This window comes from Xiphophorus hellerii, chromosome 23, assembly GCF_003331165.1.
Source record: "Xiphophorus hellerii strain 12219 chromosome 23, Xiphophorus_hellerii-4.1, whole genome shotgun sequence".
In the NCBI taxonomy this organism is placed as follows: Eukaryota; Metazoa; Chordata; class Actinopteri; order Cyprinodontiformes; family Poeciliidae; genus Xiphophorus; species Xiphophorus hellerii.
The window spans coordinates 25,910,219-25,924,213 of record NC_045694.1 but is presented as its reverse complement, the minus strand read 5'-3'; the positions used below and the strand labels follow the sequence as shown (position 1 = coordinate 25,924,213).

At 40.7% G+C, this 13,995-nt stretch overlaps 1 protein-coding gene and 1 long non-coding RNA gene across 2 annotated transcripts in view; one reads left to right on the top strand and one right to left on the bottom strand.

Moving 5' to 3' along the window:
• The window catches only part of gpc3 (glypican 3), a 171,429-nt gene that overhangs the window by 104,539 nt on the left and 52,895 nt on the right, over window positions 1–13,995 (bottom strand). The window lies entirely within an intron of this gene.
• LOC116714416 (uncharacterized) overlaps window positions 1,293–13,995 on the top strand; it is a 33,727-nt gene continuing 21,024 nt past the window's right edge. Inside the window, exons 1-2 of the long non-coding RNA XR_004338052.1 lie at window positions 1,293–1,336; window positions 6,776–6,780. This is a non-coding gene — a long non-coding RNA (uncharacterized LOC116714416). The remainder of the gene's footprint in view (window positions 1,337–6,775; window positions 6,781–13,995) is intronic.

The following is a 13,995-nucleotide window of genomic DNA, read 5'->3' as shown; positions in this document are numbered from 1 at the left end:
TTATGTTATTCCTGCCCAAAGATGTGGAAATTCTATCTTACAAAAACTCCCCGTCCAACTTGAAGAAACACATCGAGGTAACTTCTTATGAAATGGTTATAATCCTCCTGTTTCAGTAACTATAGCTTGGTCACTAGGCACTATTGTGAAATCTTGAGCATAACGTTTCCTGTATAAACGAACTTTGTTTGGCATTGTTTCAGTTCCACATGTGGTGTATTTAGCTTAGGCCTAATGTTGACTGTAGCAGGCTACCTAGACTCCTCTGTTCAAGGGGGGACAGAAGCCATAGCGATAGCAATTTAGACTAAATTTAACGAATATAGGAAAGGCATGCAAGTTCAAAACCACAAACCATTAACATGTGCTACTCTTTAAAACTGGAACAATTTATTAGCAGGTTTAATTTTGCCTGCACTTGGTTGTGTACATTATTTTAAGTGTATTTGACAAGTTTACCAAAATATAAAAAATGTCATTCAAACTGCATTTGCCTTGTTTTACTTTTTACTTATACTTTTCATTACATTACTTGAGTACATCCATTTTTACAGCAATTTCCATACTTAAGTACAAGAAGTTTCAGATACTTTAAGACTTTAACTCAAGTAACATTTCAGTCAGTGACTTGGACTTTTACCAAAGTCGTATTTTGGAGAGGAACCTATACTTTTACTTGACTCTGAGATTTCAGTACTTTATACAACACTGGTCACAATAACACGTTTCTGATGATAAATTGTCCCAGAAACTATTGCGATAAACAGTAATGTTGCCATTTTGAGAAGACTTACAGCTATTATATTAAATATAATAATGGCATGCTAATGCAAGTTTGCCCATATAAAAATAAGATATTCAACACTGGAACTGAAAAACATTCTAAATATCCAAAATAAAAAAAAAGCTATCAAAACAACAATTAAGATGGATTATAGTCTCTATATACAAAATTGCATAAAAAATATCAATCAAAAGTGGAAGTTAGGACTTGTAAAAAAAAAAGTGCACAGTAACTTTGTGCTGGGTGTCAAATATTTGCCATGGTTTTTCAAAATGCTGGCTTTTTGACAATATTGCTTATTACTTAACGATTATCCAGTCGGACATTATCAAGCTAACTTTGATTTATTACGCTATTAACTGATTTATTGCTTATTGTGACAGGCCTACCCATTTGTAACGCCTTCCTTTAGGACAGCTGTCACATAAATAAGTGTGATTTGTATCACTAAGCTGCACGCAGTAACTGCATTTAATCATATTTTCAAATGTATTTAATATATTTTTTGAACAGTGGGGGGAAATAGCAAAAATAACGATCCCAACAATATGGGTAGTTTCTGGGGGTTTTAAACATCATCTATTGGAATTTGTGGTAACACTTTATTTGACGGGTTGTGAATAAGGCTGTCATGACACCGTCATAAACATGACATAACGCCTGTCATGAACATGAGTAAGTCTTCATGAATATTTATGACTGTTGTCATAAAGTGTCATTTGGTAAATCATGACGCTTTTAATACAAAGTTGACATTATTCAAAATATCTTTGTTAAAAATTATGTAGCTTTATGTTATTAAAGCTAAAGTTTAATCAGTAATACTTTTATAATAAATCTATGTCAGATCATGATTTCTTGGTTAATGTCAAGTTGTCATGACAAAGACATTTTGAATAATGTCAACTTTGTATTAAAAGCGTCATGATTTACCGAATGACACTTTATGACAACAGTCATAAATATTCATAAAGACTTACTCATGTTCATGACAGGCGTTATGTCATGTTTATGACGGTGTCATGACAGCCTTATTCACAACCCATCAAATAAAGTGTTACCGAATTTATTATGAAAACGTTGAAATCAATAGGCTTTCCATGATAAGGAATGTATCACAATAAATGATAAATGCCCACTCCTGTATTTGCATGATATTCTCTCTCAGCAGACATCTTGAGCTGCACATCCATAATGTCATTATTCCCTTCTGCCACAACCCAAAGGCGCTCTATTGGATTGAGATCTGATGACTGTAGAGACCAGTAGAGGACAGGAAATTCATAGTCATGATGAAGACACCAGTAAACCTCCTCACTCCCAGCACACACACATTACACCACAACCAGGCTTATCCATCGACATGAGGCAACAGGAATCAATGCTTTCACGTCATTTACCTCAAATTCTGACCTTACCCTGGAGACTCATCGGACCAGGCAACGTTTTTCCCAATCTGTTATTCTCCCGATTCTGGGGAGCCCGTGTGAATCGATAGCCTTAGTTTCCGTCTGCCTCAGGGTTCAAAACGTCATATTCTGTTGTAAAGAGTTTGTGAATTTGAGAATTTGTGCCTGCATTTTGGAACAGTCTACCCATTCTTCTCTGATCTCTGACACCAACAGGCCCAGCGTCAGCCGTGCCCCCCCTTGGGCTGGAAGCTGTTTGTTGTTTTTACCTCAGAGTCGCCAACTCTCTGTTATTCCTATATCAATTTGATACAGTAGGGGCTTCCGCACTTCCCATATCTGTGTCCTCTGTCAGTTTCTTCAGCGGTTAAAACTGTTTAATTGTTGTTAACACGTCGTGACCTGTTTTTCCGAGCCGCCTTAAAACACAGCATGAGCGCTAAGACGCTCGCGTGGGGTTTACACCTGTGCGGCAGCGAAGGATACCTGCTGCTGCTGTGCAAAGATACTCAGGTGTGTTAGAATCATGGCAGCAATCCAGCAAAACGCAAAGAACTTTGTCAGTTTCCCCCAAACTAACAGAGTGAGTTGAGTAAAGCTGCTGGATGCAGGTAATGTTAGCTAAAAGATGACTAGCTAATACCAATACAGCACCTTAAACTTGTTAACAAGTAGCCTGTAGGCTACTGGTGTTGTCTATGTTCAAAAGTGGGTAGCACTTGTTACACTCAGTTGAGTAACTTTTTTGTAAAAACAAAAGTGTTAAGAGTAGGTCTTTTTAGTAGTATAACTTTAGTTTTACTGCTCTGTACGATTTTCTTTTACTTGAGTAAAAGAGAAGAAAAAATTAATCTATTACATAGATTAATTTTGCCCCCCCAAAATAGGCCGATGCCCCCCCCCCCCCCCCCCGTTAAACTCGTCTGGAGTCGGGGCTGGACACCAACTCCTCAATGGAGATTTTCTCTGTTCCGGATAATTCTCCGTCAACCTGAAAGGTGGTTGTGCCTTAAAGCTGCAGTAACTTTGACAAAAAATATGTTTTTTATCCATATTTGTTAAAACGGTCACGATGTGGCGACAGTTAGGTATGAGACAGATAATCTATGAAAAGATAGAGCTCCTCCACCACCAAGATAGATGAGGGTCTGTCAATCAAGCACATGTACACACCGCTAAATGTGCTAATGGGGAAGAAACAACTTACCGTTACAGGAAAACTGCTTATCTGCCGTCATCTGTGGCTATGCTAACTAGCCTTAGCATTTGTAGCAGGCATATACGTCTCTAAATGTATTGGGTTGCCACTATGTTATTGGATTTTTCAATTTTGTGTTAAGCGACAGGCGTTTTATCTAAAAGTTGCAGGACAGCGACTCTTGATGACTGGAGTTAAATTAACTATAACTCTGACCTCTTTCAGTTCATGTTGCATGCTGGGTAGTTGGTGTAAGACGCATATAATCTGGACAAAAGCTGAGCAGCCGCAGGGATGGGTGTTCATCTGATGATTCCTGCAGTACTTCGTCAACACTGATACCAACTCATAGAAAGGAATACCATACCATACCATACCAACTTTATTTATAAAGCACTTTAAAACAACCACAGCTGATACAAAGTGCTGTACATCAAAACACAACATAACAATAAAAAAAAACATAAAATAAAAACTTACAGTTTAAAAACAAAAAAAAAAACATACAATTTAAAACTAGATCCCGCTAGAGTTAAAAGCCAAATAAAATAGATGGGTTTTAAGACGAGCTTTAAAAGTGGACAGTGAAGGGGCCTCCCTGACCTGCAAAGGCAAGTTGTTCCATAATTTGGGGCCCATGACAGAGAAAGCCCTGTCCCCTCTGAGCTTCCTTCTTGATCTTGGTACCTCCAAAAGCAGCTGATCTGCGGACCTAAGAGACCGATAAGGTATGTATGGGTGAAGAAGCTCAGAGAGGTAAGCCGGGGCAAGATTATGTAGTGATTTAAAAACAAACATAAGAATTTTAAAATGAATTCTAAAATATACCGGCAGCCAGTGAAGTGAGGCCAGGACAGGGGTCACGTGTTCCCTCTTTCGAGTTCCTGTCAGCAGTCGTGCAGCAGCATTCTGTACTAGCTGCAGACGTGAGAGCAGCGACTGACTAACTCCCAGATAAAGTGCGTTACAGTAATCCAATCGAGTTGAAATAAAAGCATGGATCACTGTTTCAAAATGCTGCCTGGAAAGAAAAGATTTCACTGACGCCAATCGCCTTAAATGATAAAAGCTGGACTTAACCACAGCTCTGATTTGGCTATCCAATTTAAAATCACTGTCCACCTTAAAACCAAGATCTGTAATAACAGGTTTAAAATAAACCTCCAAGGGTCCCAGGTCAACAGAGGAGGACTCACAGGAGCCACTGGGTCCAAACACCATCACCTCTGTTTTGTTTTCATTAAAATTTAAAAAGTTCAAGGCCAACCAAGCTTTAATATCACCTAGACATGCCAGGAGATGTTTGATAGAATGTACATCCTTTTGCTTCAGGGGCAAATAAATCTGACAATCATCAGCGTAACAATGAAACGAAATCCCATGTTTCCTGAGGACAGAACCCAGAGGCAGTAAATAAAGAGAGAAAAGCAGTGGGCCCAGAATGGAGCCCTGTGGGACGCCATAAGGCATTGAAGCAGTAGATGATTCAGAGTCACCAATCTTGACCGAGATTGTTCTCTCCTCCAGGTAAGACCTGAACCATTTAAGAACAGTGCCACCAATACCTACAACGTGGTATAATCGTGATATTAAAATGTCGTGGTCTACTGTATCAAAGGCAGCAGTTAGGTCAAGTAAAATCAGAACAACATGGTTACCAGAATCACATGAAAGAAGGATGTCATTAAAAACTCTTATTAAAGCAGATTCTGTGCTATGAAGAGTTTTAAAACCTGACTGGAAAACCTCCAGAATGCCATTGTAATCTAAAAACTGTTTCAGCTGACAGTACACAAGTTTTTCTAAAACCTTAGAAAGAAAAGGCAGCTTCGAAATAGGCCGATAATTAGCCAGAACAGTTTGATCAAGGCCCGGTTTTTTAAGCAGTGGTTGCACTACTGCATGTTTAAAACTAGCAGGGACCACACCTGATGACAGACTGCTATTTATAATTGCAAGAACAGGCTGCCCTATGCTAGATAAGATATCTTTAAAAAATCGTGGAGGGACAGGATCACGAGGGGAGCCTGATGGCTTAATATGGCCAACCGCGTCCTCTAAAAGTGCGACAGTCACAGGCACAAACTGATCGAAAGCAGCCGAGCGAGGGACCAAAACAGAGGGGTCAGAGTCAGGAGCTGTGATAAGAGCCCTGGTACTACCAACCTTTTCAATAAAAAAATGCAGAAAATCATCACACACATCAGGAGAAGCTTCCAAACAGGCATTCTGTGGAATATTAAGCAGAGAGTCAATGGTGTTAAATAAAACACGTTGGTTATGGCAGTTTGAGAGAATATTTGCCAAATATTCCCTTTTTGCCTCTTTAACCGTGCTCTGGTAGAGACGCCAACAGTCTTTTAAAATCTGAAAAGTAATCTGCAATTTATCCTTTTTCCACCTGCGTTCAGCACGACGACATTCCTTCCTTGCAGCACGAGTTCTGTCATTAAACCAAGGCTCAGGTTTAATCCTTGGCTGCCTGGTTTTTAATGGAGCAACCGAGTCCATGATGGTTTGGGAGGAAGAGTAGAACCAGGACCAGAGCTCTTCTGTATCAGAGTGGAGAAAGTCAGATGATCCACAAAGCTGAAGAAAGGCAGTAGAGAACTGAGTGGCAGTGGAAGGGTTAATAATCCGACAGCGCCGAGCAGCAGCGCGAGTTTTAACTGCAATTGGTGTCAAACTGACATTGAATAAAACAGGCAGGTGATCCGAGAACACGGAGTCACAGATTTCCAGGTTAGTCACAGGCAGACCACAGGAAATGACCAGGTCCAGTGTGTGTCCGTGCTCATGTGTTGGGCTGGATACAGCCTGCACCAAATTAAAAGAGTCCAGAAGGCTTAAAAAGTCCTTTACCAGAGGTTTATCAGGACAACACACGTGTATATTGAAGTCTCCAACAATAAGAACATGTTCATAGTTAGTTATAATCCCAGATAAAAAGTCAGAGAAATCGTTTATAAAATCCTTATTATATTTGGGGGGCCGGTAGACGACAGCACAGAAAACTGGGTTTACGTGTCTCATCTCAAATGCCGTAAACTCAAAGCTGGGGAAAGACGTCTGTAGAAAACACTGCTTACATCTGTAGTCCTGTTTGTAAACAGTCGCTGTGCCTCCCCCTCTTCCCGAAGCCCGTGGTGAATTAAAATAAGAACAGTCCGCTGGTAAAAGCTCAGATAGAACACTGGACTCACCAACACTCAACCACGTCTCAGTCACGCACAGGAAATCCAGGTCTTGGTGACTAAAAAAGTCCCGAAGAATAAAAGTTTTATTCCCAAGCGATCTGGCGTTTACCAGACCAATCCTGACAGGAACTGGATCATGGGCTTCGACAAGCCAGGAAACCCGACACAGCGGTCTCAGGTTTTGGAGACACTGTCGGCGCATGTTGAGCCGGGAAAGGCAAGGGCGGCGGTGCAGTGGGGCCTCAACGCCGACCACGGGCACCAAGCAGACATCAACGGGATCCAAGAAACGCCGAGGCACCCGAGAGCCTAAAAATGATCCATATGATGATCGGGTAAAAGGAGAGCAGTGCGTCAGATAAAATTTCAGCTTCACCAGCCGGCCGCTTCGTCTACCACGACGACGTCTCCTCCGTGGAAGCAGCGCAGGAACCCGGAACAGGTGACTCGGAATCTCCGACAAAAGCGGGGGCAGGGATTGTTGGCCAGCAACATCAAATAACATCATGTCCTGGACCAAAGGTTGGAGGTCTAGTAGTGTGTTGCGATCATACACCAGCAGAGACTCAGTTTCGTAAATGACACAGGTCAGAAACAGTACCAACATGATCAAACGAGAGAATGACAGACACGCAGCCACACACACCGGCGCCATCTTGAATTTCAGAATGATAAATCGCTCCTTCCAGCGAGCCAAAAAACCGTAACACAACCTGTAACAGTGATTCAGGGTTATTGGCAAAATCCAAAAATGTCTCAGGGATAAGAAAGAAATTAAAAGAAGTTGGTGATTTGGAGGTTGAGACAGACATGAAAATATTTTCGCTGGACGTTTTAGGAAGAATCTAAAACGGCACATAAAAACAGTTTTAGGGAATTTCTTTTTGTTTACCCCTCCAGGGGGTCTTTTGTGGGCTCTAGTGTCCCTTAAACGATAGTAGGCTGACAGGAAACGGGGAAGACATGCGGCAAATGTCGTCGGGTCCGGGAGTCGAACCTGCGACGGCCGCGTTGAGGACTCAAGGCCTCCAAATACGGGTCGCGCTAACCACTACGCCACCACGGCACGCCCAGTTTTAGGGAATTTTAGTTTGCCCAGCATTGCCTGGATTTGTCACAGTGACTACAAACCAATGGGAAAAGAACAAGTCTGATTGAAGGGATCAATCAAAGACCAGAACGCAGAAATGAACTAAGAAACGCACAGGAATGAACTCACGGCAACACCATTCATTCCAGCAACGATGCAGCCAGAGGACGGAATGACATATGGCAAGACCTTATGCACATAAATGAACACGACGAGTAAATGATGAAAACACAAATGGAAACAAAAACCCAGACACAGAAAGAATTGTGACATTTAACTTTCTCACATATTTGCTCCTCCATAACAGAGCTGCAGAATCAAAATCATTCGACCTTTCTGCTGGTAGAAGAAAAAAAAAACAAATGCAATGAACTCATAACACTGACTTAAATTGTAATAAACTTATGAAAATATGTAAATAGCATGACTGCAAATGCCGTGACTGAATTCACTTAGCCTTACCCAAGTGGAATAATTACTGCATTTTTGTGAATCCGATGGAAAATGAAAGTTTTCACTAAAAGCGCCACACGATGAAAAACATTTTAATTTTTAATTTTTTAATCAAACTTCTACTTCTAAGGTCAGCAGAGACTAATGATTATTTTCAATGTGACATTCTTTCATGATAAATTTCATTTTATTTCCAAAGAATAAGAGAGAGAAGGCAGAGGCGTGACAAAGAAAGCATAATTACTGCTGGGAAACACATCAAACATGGGAAGGTTAGGGCCTTGGAAAAGAAAATGAAGGCATCAATTTTTAACAGTTGGTTAATGCACGAGTCTGTGATCTACTGACGTATCTATCAGCGAGTAAAAACATTTCCACAGGGCTGCGAGGATTCATTTGAACCCAGTGAGGCTTTTTTTAATCATTCCCCCCCACCCCCCATCTTCACAATTATAATTGGATTTCAGATTTCTGGTTTTTATTTTTCCATCTTTTCCCAAACAATGGAAGATAATGTTGAAGAAAACCAAACACAGTTTGTATAAAAATGTGATTCAGACGAAGGAGCAGCAAGCAAATATACTGTAATTCTATACACCAAAGAATATCATTTATGCTTTCTGGTATTACATCCCAGTGTAATAGAGATAAATGACCACCATGATGTCTCACTGGTCATAATTGGCAGGACAAAGACAGCAGGATCACAGCACTGAATGTGTGGTTTTATTTCATTCTCGAGTCCAATTAACAGATTTTTAAACTATTTATTCAACTGAAATTCAACATAAAGCTATGTATTACTGTCAAAGAACTTCAGGCGCTACATAAAACATTTCACTGAGTCACTAACTAATTGGAAAGGACACACATGTTCACGTTCAAAGCTACGGATTAAGAGAGACGCTCTAGAACAAAGCCTTGCTGAACTCCACGTGTGACCTTTATTTGACTAGAGCTTAAAAACCTGCTAAATTGTCACCCAATGAAAAAGCGTTCAAAATCAATTTGGCAACATTTGGTAAGAATATCATATTTTAGGTAATGTGGGTTCAAAGGCTCTGCATGCTAATAACATATCTGACGAGCTGAACTGACTCTTATGGTGCGCTCACACCAAACGTGTTACACTTGTCAAAACCGCATCTGACGCTTCAAGTTTGACGCATGTGCACTTTTGGTGCGTTCACACCAAACGAGTTTTGAGCGTCGGACGCGTTGGACACGCTCGGCGCGTAAAAACGCTCCAAACGGTTCAAATCTCGCCACGCTAGACTCCCCAAACGCATCGCGACGGCCCTCCACATAGACTTTGAATGTAAACCAGACGTGACTGACGCTCAAAACGTGTTTGCTGTGAACGCACCATCACTGCCTGAAATCCCCAAACCTCATGAGTCCTATCTAAAAGGGTGGCGTAGCTCTCATTTGTAAGAGGAGTCTGTTTGGTGTTAGATGTTGGGAATTAGTAACCGTGTTACTAAATAACTACTAGCTTGCGCAAAGATAGATTTTACCACAATCTCTATAACTGGAATAACAGGTAACATGTTGACTATTCAAAGCTACTCCTCAATACTAAACTTTAAAACAAACAAGCGATCAAAACTAGCCCTGGCAGGTCAATAATAGATCTGGATAATTGCAGCTCCAACACTGTTCAGTTGTGTAAAAACTAATGAAGCAAAATCAAAACTCGCCGTCGCAGGCGGAGAGATCAGGTAATGAATAAATAATTACTGTTGGTCTACCTGATCATTACGAGTGCTCCCATCTGTTTCCCGATGTCAAAGAGAAAATCAGCCCTGCGATAAACTGCAGCCACATTGCACATGAATAGATACGCAACAAAGACGTGCCACAAATTGCACTGATTGTTATTCCGCCGAAGAGAAACACAACAGATGCAGCCGTAGGGGGCGACGCCAAGAGTGCAAAAGAACAAAGGGACATGTAAGGAATAATCATTCACCAAACGTAATCACAACAAACAAATTCAGAGCAGCCTCCAGTCTGTTAAAGATTCATCACTGGAAAAAGCTGCAGCATGGCCCACTGGGAACCCCCTAAAATTACCCACCATATTGGATCGCTTGGCGGAGTAATTGTCCAAAACCTCAGTGCACTCCTAAAATGATAACATTTATCTAAAATCATGAGGAAAGCTACAGATGTCATGAATTGCGGTGCGGTGTTGGTGGTGAGGCAGACGCAGCGGACCCAGGTAAGATGAATAATGATTTAATGAAGAAACTCACAGTCTAAAACAACGAGCAGCAGGCACATGGACACACTGACAACGAACAGACTAGACACTGACGTTGACAAGGACCCGACGAGGAACAAGGAACACAGGTGGATTTAAATACATGGGAGGGTAATCACAGAAACGAGACACACCTGGGAACAATCAAGGGGAAGACAGGACAACGAAGAGACTTAAGGACACAGAAAACTCTAAATAAACACAGAAAAACACAGATCCTGACAACAGAAGCTTTTTTTTGTGTGTGTGTGTGCAGTAATAAAAGTTAGAGATTTGGGGATTAAGTCTGCTAAAAATAAAAGAAGAAGAAGAGTTAATTATGTTCACATTAAATACCCATTTCACATTTTCACTAAATGCATTTTAAAAACATTATTTTTCTCACCTGTTGCTTGAACAAACAAACAAAAAAAACCATTATGGAGCTAGAGTGGATAAGAATGTTAAATTTAATATCAACATACATACAGTATATGGTTGTTTTAATGCTGCTGGACAAAAATCAGCCAAGATTTAAAGACTTTCATGCAGTTTTGCGTGAAAGTCATGCAGCCTGATGCATGTCAATGTGGCATTTTCATTAATTTAATTTGTTCTTGTTGAGATGAACAATTATATTGTAAAATAATAATTACGTCGTAAAAGGCTGATGTCGTAAAATACATTTTTAAATAATAAAAAACTACTCTTATGTTTTGTCTCATATGTAGAAGGGAAAACACGTCTTGCTTCTGACTCCTCTTTTATTCATTCCCTGCTAGAAAACTCATTTTTTCCCCCATCGAGCGAAAGGTGCGAGCGATGCGTCCTTCACAGTTCGTTCCTGACAAACCGGCAAAACGAAACCTTTTTGAAGAGCATGTTCTTTTTAGTGATGTTTGAAAAGTGCTAATCTCTGAGAAATTAAGCTTCCATTGTGTAACATCCTGCGTTAATTACTGGAAAATCTGCAGTAGTTTTGTTAAATTAGATTGAACATTCACACACACTTTCAAAATATTTCAAAACAAACATCGTCTCTTTTCTACCCTCTTTTTTTTAGCCTTTATAAATAAAGATGTTTGGCTGTCGATCATAACTGGCTTCACCAGCAACCGGTAGCTGGATGTAAAATCAAAATAAACTTTTTCTCATCAGTGAACGAACCGTTAGGTTTCCATCTTAACTATTTTCAGCAGCCGCGATCACAGTTCTGCTAACGCGCTAATAGTGGGGCTAATTTTTTATGACGTGTTGTGGCATTTTGCCAACTTTGAAAACACACATTTAGCTTCTGCTAAATACAGTTTTCGGATACATTTTAAAGCGCTAATTTACGTGGCTGTTTTGTAAACTTTCAGCTGAATGGCTGCAACGGGCAACAGTGGTTAGCTATCGGCTCACTACACGCCATGTGACATGCCTGGCTGTCTCAGTGGCGAGAAGCCAAATGTAGCATCGTGTAACTCTGCAGCCTTGCATTGTTTTCAGCTGGAGCGCTTTAGCTTTCTCTAAATACCATGTTGGTTTAGCGTTTTAACGCTCTTAGCGTTAGCAGAACCGCCGCTCATAAACAGAGCTTTAGGGTTTGCGCGGCTAACGTTTTAGCTACCTGAGAGCTGCATTTCCAGGTATAGATTCTTATACAGGAAGAGATAAAGAAATTAAATGGCATTAAGTTAGTTAAGGCTGAAACGATTAATCGGACTAATTGCGATGAATAGATTATAAAACTAATAGTCAACTAATTTAGTACTTAATTAATCGTTAACTGGAGTAAACAGACTTTAAAAAAAGGGCCAGTTGCTGAAAGTCAGTCAGAGCAGTAAAATTAAGTCAGACCTGCACATAAATATATATATTTAGCATTTAAGTAAAAAAAAAAAAATCCTTCAATAAATATGTCCTACCTTAAACTCCTCTAGTGACATATTGTTGTTTTGCCCTGCTGAAATTCGGTAAAAAGAAAAAAAGGCACCTTTTGTTTTCCAATGATTAGGAATCATCTGTTTATTATATCTTTTAGTGTATTTTCCAATTTTGTATAGAAAAGGCCTAACACATCTGCAGAATGGGCCATTTTTTTATCCGATTATCACCAGAATAATTGATAGTTTAATTGATAACTAAAATAATTGTTAGTTGCAACTCTAAAATTGACACAAAGTGTCACAAGTTTTTAAGACACTACGCCTTTAAACACATATAGAAATTTTTAATTTTGACCATACTTCTTGCTGTCAAAGTAACAAAGCTACATTACAGTAGAGCTGCGACGTCACAGCGAATCAGAAACATTTATAAAAGCTCACTGATGACACATAGACCAGCAATGCTCCAGTTTCGTCATGTTATTAGGTGACACGTTGGGACAACGCAGGCTGAAAACAAACGGGCCGCATCCTGCAGGAAGGCAGAAAATGTGTTGCATGTATAAATCATGTTTAGCCTCTGATGTTGCTGCTGATCTTGTTCAAACACGCACTAGGCAGCATAAACCAATTTTTAAAAAAACCAAACATCAGAAAGTAAACTGTCTTGAAATGGCGGCGTTTTCAACCAGGAGTTTTTCCCCACTTCCCTTGAAGGGAATTTCAAGAAGCGGGAGCACGTTTCCACCTGAGAAGAACATTACAGAAGCCTCTCCAGCTCTGATCACAAATTCACAGAGTGGAGAAACCTAAGAGACGCGTCGACAGCCTCCAGGCCCGCACCGCGAGAGCCCGAGTTCACGTCTCACTGGGGGGGCTCGTCACTTTTCTGTCTGTATTAAGTAACTCAGGCAGAGCAGATCACATGCATACAGAAACAAGCCAACACACACATATACTGTATATATATATATATATATATATATATGCTCAGAGACACCCACACACACTTGTACGGTTGTTGTGTTGCTCCGGTCGGCTGTTTGTCTGTCACACAGTCTGTGCCGAGCCAGACAGACTCCAGGGAGGAAATCTGGCTCAGGCAGAAAGTGGCGCCTGATCTCGTGGTGACACGGCCATTCCACACCGCGAGAACCCGAGGCTCGTGCAGCCATCTGATATTTACCGAGATAACTCTGACCATTTACTGAGAACCAAGAAACTCCCTCCTAATGTTTCTTCATGTATGTTTCTCCATCTAAGCACGTCTCCTTGATGTTTCCACCAATCTCACAGAGACACAAATCTTCTTTTTTCACTGACTGGAACGGCAAACCCACAATTCAGCGACGCGTCCATTTCCCGAAGCGTCCCGCCACTCTCACAGCATCGGCGTGCCACATATGCTCCAATTTGTTCCAGCTAAGTGGAGCACAAAATGTAAAAATATGTCCTTCTCAGGTCAATGCCAACTCCGGAGAGCCAGAACAGGAACGTCCAACATTTACTGCTGTCGGTAAACCTCCACCAACAGGAGAGGAAACGCGCTGTATGTGCTCTGAAACAACGCAGAGCTTTTTTATTTGGAATACGGGTCAGGTCCGTTTCATATTTTTTTAATCAGGAAAAGGCTGTCGCCTCACAGTGCCACACAGAGCGGATGGGTGGAGGGATAGATAGATACAGCATTTGAACGGCGAGATAAGAAATAAGTCAGGAAATGGACTTTTTAAAAGAAACATATTTCT